Here is an 8,470-nt window from a genome sequence, read left to right on the forward strand (position 1 = left end):
TTGGGATAATCCCAAACTATTTATTCATTTGATGCTAACAGCTCACGATGTTGCTTAGATAGGTTTTTTTAATATTTTAAAATTGAATTCAAATTTGATTTCAAAATACTGGTTTCCATCAATACACTAATAGGTCTAATAAATGAATAAAAAGATTTAGGTCACAATCTCTGGACTTAAACAGCTTGATTAATTAGAATCTTTATGTTTAAAAATGACACAAGGTTTTTAAGATGCTATGTACAGAATTAGAAGTTTGTATGTACAACTATTGTTGACCTTTTTTTGTAATAGTTGAGAGTTTGCACCTTTCACTAACCTCTCCCTCTTTTGCCCATTCTGCAGGCCCTGGCAACCGCTTTTCTTTGTTTCAACGAGTTTGACTTTTCTTCAGATTCCACATATAAATGATACCATGCCATATAGTCTATCTGTGTCTGGTTTATTTCACTTAACATAATGTCTGTCCTCAAGTTCCATCCATGTTGTTGTAGATGGCAGGATTTTCTTCTAAATTATGGCTGAATAATATCCCATTGTGTGTGTATGTGTGTGTGTGTGTGTGTGTGTGTGTGTGTGTGCATGCACCAGAGTTTCTTTATGCATTCATCTGTCATCTGTGAACACTTAGGTTGTTTCCATATTTGGCTATTGTAAATAGTGATGCAATCATCTTGGGGATGCATATATCTTTTTGCATTAGTGTTTTTGTTTTCTTCAGATAAATATCCAAAAGTGGAAATGCTACATTATAAAGTAGTTTTGTTTTTCATTCTCTGAGGAAACCCCATACTTTTTCTCTTAGTGGTTGCATCAATTTATATTCCTGCCAACAGCGGACAAGGGTTTCCTTTTTTCTACATCCTCCCCAACACTTGTTATTTCTTGCCTTTTTGATAGCAGGTGTGAGGTGATAACTCACTGCAATTTTGATTTGTGTTTGCCTAATGATCAGGGATATTGAGCATCTTTTAATGTACCTGTGGGCCAGCTGTATGTCTTCTTGGAAAAATGTCTATTCAAAACTTCTGCCCATTTTTAAAGTGGATCGAGCTATTGCTATGGAGTTTTATGACTTTTATTATATATTTTGGATATTAACCCCTTATTAGATACACGGTTTGCAAATATTTACTCCCAAGAAGTAGGTTGCCTTTTTATTTTGTTGATAGTTTTATGTACTGTGCAAAAGATTTTTAGTTTGATATAGCCCCAATAGTTTATTTTTGCTTTTGTTGTTTTTATTTTGTTGTCAAATTAAAAAAAGAATTGTTGCTAAGATAATATAAAGAAGCTTACCGCCCATGATTTCTTCTAGAGTTTTATGGTTTCAGGTATTATGTTTAAGCCTTGAATCCATTTTAATTTTGGAGTGTAGTGTAAAATAAGGGTCCAGTTTCATTTCTTTGCATGTGGCTTTCCAGTTTTCCCAACACCATTTATTGAGGAGACAAACCTTTCCACATTTTATATTCTTGTCTCCTTTGTTGAAAATTAACTTTCTAAGCAAGGGTTTATTTCTGTGTTCTGTATCCCATTACCTTGATCTATGTGTCTGTTTTTATGCCAATACAATATTGTTTTATTTATTATTGCTTTGTAATAGAGTTTGACATGAAGGATCCTGAGTCCTCCAGTTTTGTTCTTCTCTCTCCAGATTCCTTTGGCTCTTTGGGATCTTTGGTGGTTCTACACACATTTAAGATTGTTTTTTTCTATTTCTGTGAAAAATGCCATCAGAACTTTGATAGAGATTGCATTGAATGTGTAGATTGCTTTGGGTAGTGTGAATATTTTAACCATAATAATTCTTTCAATCCATTGGTACCTTTCCATTTACAGAAGTCTTTCCATTTATTTGTATCTTCAATTTTTTTCCTTAATGTCTTATAGTTTTCAGTATATGAGTTTTTCATATCCTTGATTAAATTTATTCCTAGGTATTTTTTTGAATATTTATTTTTGAGGGAGAAAGCATGAACGGGGGAGGGGCAGCGAGTGAAGGGGACAGAGGATCTGAAGTGGGCTCCATGCTAACAGCAGGAAGCCCAATGTGGGCTTGAACTCACAAATCATGAGATCATGACCTGACCCGAAGTTGGATGCTCAACCAACTGAGCTCCCGAGGTGCCCCTATTCCTAGGTATTTTATTCTTTTTGATACAATTGTAATGAGATTGTTTTCACAATTTCTCTTTCTAATATAAACATGTAACAGAATTTTGGGTATTGATTTTGTATCCTTTAAATTTACTGAATCCATTTATTCTTTTTTAAAATTAAAAAAAAATTTTAATGTTTATTCATTTTTGAGAGATGGAGAGAGACAGAGCATGAGTGGGTGAGGGGCAGAGAGAGGGGGAGACAGAGAATCCGAAGCAGGCTCTAGGCTCTGAACTGTCAGCACAGAACCTGATGCAAGGCTCAAACCCATGGACCACGAGATCATGACCTGAGCTGAAGTCGGACGCTTAACCGGCTGAGTTACTTAGGTGCCCCTAAAATTTTTTCTAATGTTAATTTTTGAAAGAGAGAGCATGAGTGGGGGAGGGGCAGAAAGAGAGTTGGAGGCACAGAATCCAAAGTAGGCTCCAGGTTCTGAGCTGACAGCACAGAGCTGAACGTGGGACTTGAACCCACTAACCATGAGATCATGACCTGAGCAGAAGTCCACATAACAGGAAACCTAACCGACTGAGCCACCCAGTTGCCCACATTTATTAGTTCTAATAGTTTTTTGGTGGTCTTTAGTATTTTTTATGTTATATGATATCTGAAATAGTGACAGTTTTACTTCTTTCTTTCCAATTTGTATGCCTTTTATTTCTTGTCTAATTGCTCTGGATAAGACTTCCAATACTATGTTCATTAAAAGTGATGAGAGTGGGCATTCTTGTCTTGTTCCTGATCTTGAGTACAATATTAGGTGTGTACTTGTCATATATGGTCTTTATTATGTTGAGGTACATCCCATCTATACCTGCTTTTGTTGTGGTTTGATCATAAATCAATGTTGAATTCTATCAAATACTTTTTCTGCATTTAGATGATCATATGGTTTGTATCCTTCATTTTGTCAATGTGATATATCACATTGACTGATTTGCAGGTGTCGAACCAGGCTAGCATTCCTGGAATAAATCCCACTTGATCATGGGATATGATCTTTTAATGTATTGTTGGATTTGGTTTGCTAATATTTTGTGGAGGATTTTGCTTCTGTGTTTATCAGGAATATCGCCCTATGATTTTCTTTTCTTGTGGCATTCTTGTCTGGTTTTGATACAGGATAATGCTGGTCTTGCAAAATGAAATTGGAAAGTGTCTCCTCCTCTTTAGTTTTTTAGAAGAGTTTGAGAAGGATTGGTATTAATTCTTCTTTGAATGTTTGGTAGAATTCACCACTAATGCTGTCTGGTCCTGGACTTTTATTTGTTGGGAAGGTTTTGATCACTGATTCAATCTCCTTACTAGTAATTTGTCATTCAGATTTTCTACTTATTTATGGTTCCACTTCGGTAGATTTTATGTTTCTAGGAATTTATTTAAATTTATTGATTTATAATTGTAAATAGTTTTTAATAATCCTTTGTATCAGTTGAAATAGCTTTTCTTTACTTCTGATTTTACTCATTTAAGTTCTCCATTTTTATTTTTCTTAGTGAATTTAGCTGAAGGGTTTTTTTCTTTAATTTTTTTTCAAGTTTCACTTATTTTTGAGAGAGAGGGCATGAGTTGGGGAGAGGCAGAGAGAGAGGGAGACACAGAATCGGAAGCAGGCTCCAGGCTCTGAGCTGTCAGCACAGAGCCCGATGTGGGGCTCAAACTCACAGACCATGAAATCATGACCTGAGCTGAAGCCAGACGCTTAACCGACTGAGCCACCCAGGTGCCCGGAAGGTTTTTAAATTTTGTTTATCTTTTCAAAGAACCAGTTCTTTCATTGACCTTTTCTATTGTCTTTTTAGTTTCCATTTTATTTACCTCTGCCCTAATACTTGTCATTTCTTTCCTTCTACTATCTTTGGGTTTCATTTGTTCTTTGTTTTCTAGTACCTTGAAGTGTAAATTTAGGTTATTGGAGACTTTTCTTGCTTGTTGAGGTAGGCTGATGTTATGAGCTTCTCTCTTAGAACTGCTTTAGCTGAATCTATAAATTTTGGTATATAGTATTTCCATTTTCATTTGTCTCAAGGTATTTCTTCTATCTTTTGATTTCCTTTTTGACCCACTAGTTGTTGAGTAGCATGTCACTTAGCCTCCACATATTTGTGAATTTTCCGGTTTTTTTCATGTAATAGATTTTTAGTTTCATACCATCGTGGTCACAAAAGTTACTTAACGTGATTTCAGCCATCTTAAATTATTAAGACTTCTTTTGTGGACTAACATATATTCTATCCTAGAGAATTTCCATGCATATTTTAGAAGAATGTGTATTCTGCTTTTAGATAGAATATTCTGTAAATATCTGTTACATCCATCTAGTCTAACATGCCATTTAAGGCCAAGTTTTTTTTATTAATTTTCTTTTTGGATGATCTATCCATTGATGAAAGTAGGGTATTAAAGTCCTCTAATATGGGGCACCTGGGTGACTCAGTCAATTGAATGTCTGACTCTTGGTTTTGGCTCGGGTATGATCTCATGGTCCATAGGTTCAAGCCCCACATCAGGCTCCATGCTGACAGTGCAGAGCCTGCTTGAGATTGTCTCCCTCTTCCTCTCCCTCTCCCTCCCTCCCTCCCTCCCCCCCTCCCCCCCTCCCCCCCCTTTCTCTCTCTCAAAATAAATAAACTTTAAAAAGTCCTCTAATATTACTATGTTGCCCTTCTCCCTTTAGGCCTGTTAATATTTGCTTTATATGTTTAGGTACTTCTATGTTGGGTGCATAAATGTTAATAAATGTTGAATTGACGTCTTTATCATTATGCAATGCCCTTATTTGCCTCCTATTACATTCAGTCTTTGTTTTAAAGTCTATTTTGTCTGGTATAAGTTCAGCTGCCCCAGCTTTCTTTTGGTTTCCATTTGCATGGAACATATTTTTCCATCCCTTCATTTTCAGTCTGTGTTCTCACATCTAAAGTGACTCTCTTATAGATAACATTTAGATGGATCTTGTTTTTTTATCCATTTAGCCACTCTATACCTTTTGATGAGAAAATTTAGTTCTTTTTTGTTTAAAATAATTATTGATAGATATGTACTTATTGCCATTTTAGGAATTGCTTTCTGGCTTTTTTTTTGTAGTTCTCTTGTTCTTGCATTCTTCCTTTGTAGTATGATGACTTTCTTTAGACTTATATTCCTTCCTTTAAATTTTTTTTTTAATGTTTATTTATTTTTGAGACAGAGAGAGAGCATGAACAGGGGAGGGGCAGAGAGAGAGGGAGACATAGAATCCAAAACAGGCTCCAGGCTCTGAGCTATCAGCACAGAGCCCATCACGGGGCTTGAACTCACGGACCGTGAGACCATGACCTGAGCGGAAGTCGGACGCTTAATCGACCGAGCCATCCAGGCGCCCCTATTCCTTCCTTTTTAGCTTTTGTGTTTTTACTATAGTTTTTGCTTTGTGGCTGCCATGAGAGTTACATATAAAAACTTATATCTAAAATATAAGTTAGAGGACCCATCTGCCATTACTGGGGCCTGGCTTTCCTCTCCCTCAGGGGGAGGAGGGGCTGTAGGACAGGAGGGGGCTGGGCCAGTCAGCAGGTGGACAATGATGCTAAACTTCTGCAGTGCTGCCAACTCCAAAAGGAAGAGCATATAGTGGGATCTAGCCTTCTTCAGGTTCCCCCAGGATCTGGCCAGATTCCAGAAGTGGGGGGAGAATTATAGAGAGCAGACTTAGAGGATAAAACACCTGATCAAGTAAATAACTTATCAATTATATGCCAGACACTCTGAGACCTCTAAGATCTACAGAACAGTATATTTTGCAGAGGTATCAGATAACTAATGAATGATTGGGTCATTTTATTTCTCAAAATTAAAGCAGATAGTTGTGAAGTCATTGGGAGGGTCTGTATAGGACAGTTCTTCGAGATAATGTAAGACCAACAATATTTAATCTTACCAGTCATTTGAACAATCCAGTAGTGATACAGAAAACAAAACAATTGAGTGAAGATTAAATCAGGACATTGAAATAGAAAAAGACTGATAAAACCTTTGAACAGGAACAAAACATAAAGAAAGAAACAATAGCAATGCTCAGAACCCCAGTGCTGGAGAAGGTAATAAAGAACAGGTTGAAGAAATTTTACCTTTAACCCTTGAGTAAAAAAGAAAACAAAGAAAACTTAAAATCTTTATTTGAAATTTTGGTTCATACAGGAAAACAAAACATACTTCTGGATGAGTGTGAAACTGATGAACTCCCAGAGGGTCTCTTTACTCCTGATAACTTTCAAGCACTGCTGGCATGCTGGGTAAATTCTGGCAAGAGGTTCTGAGAAAGTGCTTTCAGACAACAGTGGTTAACACGTTGTTCTGCTCAAAAACACAGCAGACACAGGTGCTAGAGGTCTGTGAGAGCGGTATTCGGGAGGAAACCGCTCAGGGAAATGAGAGTATCTCACTTCATCACTGACGACGTAGAGGACGTGGCAGGGGAAGAACACTTGCCTGTGTTGGTGAGGTTTGTTGATTTGTCTCATAACCTAAGAGAGGAATTTGTGGGCCTCTTGCCTTACAAAGCTGCTGCAGACATTTTGCCTGTGAAATCTCACACGACGGTAACTGAGAAGTGGGGACTGAACCTGGCTAGTCTTACACTGTGTCCAGTGGATTTTCTTCCAAAACACAAGTTGTTGCCTCTAGACCTTTAGAGAAATATCTCCAAGCTGTCTACACACTTTGCTCTTCCTGTGTCTTAAATATGTGATTGGCAAATTCAGTGCTTGTTGTGGGAGCATCTGTTGCATTAGGAACGATAGAGGACGTTTGTTCTTTCTTCCATCCATCTCTATAACTGCTTTTAGAGCTTGGCAATGCAATTTCTGTCCTCTTTCAGAGCAATGAGGAAAAGGGTAAAAGAACTGAAGGAAACTTGCCATTCTGAGTGGACAGGCAGGCGTGATGCTTTGGAAATTTTGGAGGACCTCCTACAACCACTTGTTTTGTGTTTCAATGATATAAATAGTGACAAAAATATTAGCTGGAATGACTATATAACTGGTAGAGCATTTGTACTCTAGAAACAGATTCTGATTTCATGGTTACCATTGATGTTCTTAAAAATGTTCTATCTTTTTACAAGAGCCTTTGGAAAATCTTCAGGGGCAAACGTCCGATGTCTTCTTTGCAGTCAGTAGCTTAACTCTAGTGCTGCATTGACTAAATGAAATGATGGAATATATTGAAGTTTATCATGAATTTTGGTTTGAAGAGGCCACAGATTTGGCAATGAAACTTGATACTCAGCTGAAACTCCATGGGAAAATCCGCAAAGCCCGGCAAGGTAACCTGGGATCTCAGCTAACCTCTGAGAGTTACTATAAAGAAACTCTAAGTGTTCCAACCATGGAGCACATTATTCAGGTACTGAAAGATATATTCTCAGAACAGCACCTCAAAGCTCTTAAAGGCTCATCTCTGGTACCCTCTGTCATGGAACAGCTCAAATTTAATACATCGGAGGAGCGCCGTGCTGACGTGTACAGAAGTGACTTACCCAGTCCCAACACACTCTCGGGTGAGTTTCATTGTTGGAGAATCAAGTGGAAACAGAGGGAAAGATAGAGAGTTTCTACCTATGACTTACAAAGCCTTGCGTCTTCCAGACATCAAGTTTTTTTTCTGATGCTTCTGCATTGCTGAAAGTCCTATGTAAGATCTTCCTGTGATGAAAGTTGAGAATGAACACTATGAAAATGGGCAGAAGTGTCTCAAAGCATAACTGAGGGACACTTTGATAGACCAAAGGCCAAGTAACTTGGCTTTGCTTAACATAAATTTTGATATAAAACATGATCTGTATTTAATGGCAGATACATATATCAAACTGTACAAGTAAGAGCTTCCTACAGATAACTCAGAAACCATTTAAAATACCTAGGAGACTTTTAAAGTAGGTTTTCTCTTATGTTTAATATTTGGAAAAATCTAAGAAATTTGGGAACATCTTACAGAAAAGCTGTCAGGCAGATGTAGGCCACTTATGACCTATCGACCTCTCATTGAGTTCATTAGCCATTGATAATCTACTTACTTAACTGTTCTTCCAGAAGATAGCATTGAAAGTGCCACATTATACTTCTATGGGATCTCTGCTAAGGGCACTTTGGAATTGTTTCAGTTTAGTCATTTTATTTATTTTTTATTTTACAAAACGTGAGTGGGACAGAGGGGCAGAGGGAGAGAGAGAGAAACTCAAGCAGGCTCCACGCTCAGCACCGAGCCTTACGCAGAGCTCGATCCCACAGCCCCGGGAACATGAACTGAGGCGAAATCAAGGGGC

General features: G+C 37.6%; 1 pseudogene; it reads left to right on the forward strand.

Moving 5' to 3' along the window:
• The first annotated feature begins 5,731 nt into the window (after nt 1-5,731).
• Nucleotides 5,732-6,768, forward strand: LOC131508416 (52 kDa repressor of the inhibitor of the protein kinase-like; annotated as a pseudogene).
• Nucleotides 6,769-8,470: the final 1,702 nt, after the last annotated feature.

This window comes from Neofelis nebulosa, chromosome 4, assembly GCF_028018385.1.
Source record: "Neofelis nebulosa isolate mNeoNeb1 chromosome 4, mNeoNeb1.pri, whole genome shotgun sequence".
Lineage (NCBI taxonomy): Eukaryota > Metazoa > Chordata > Mammalia > Carnivora > Felidae > Neofelis > Neofelis nebulosa.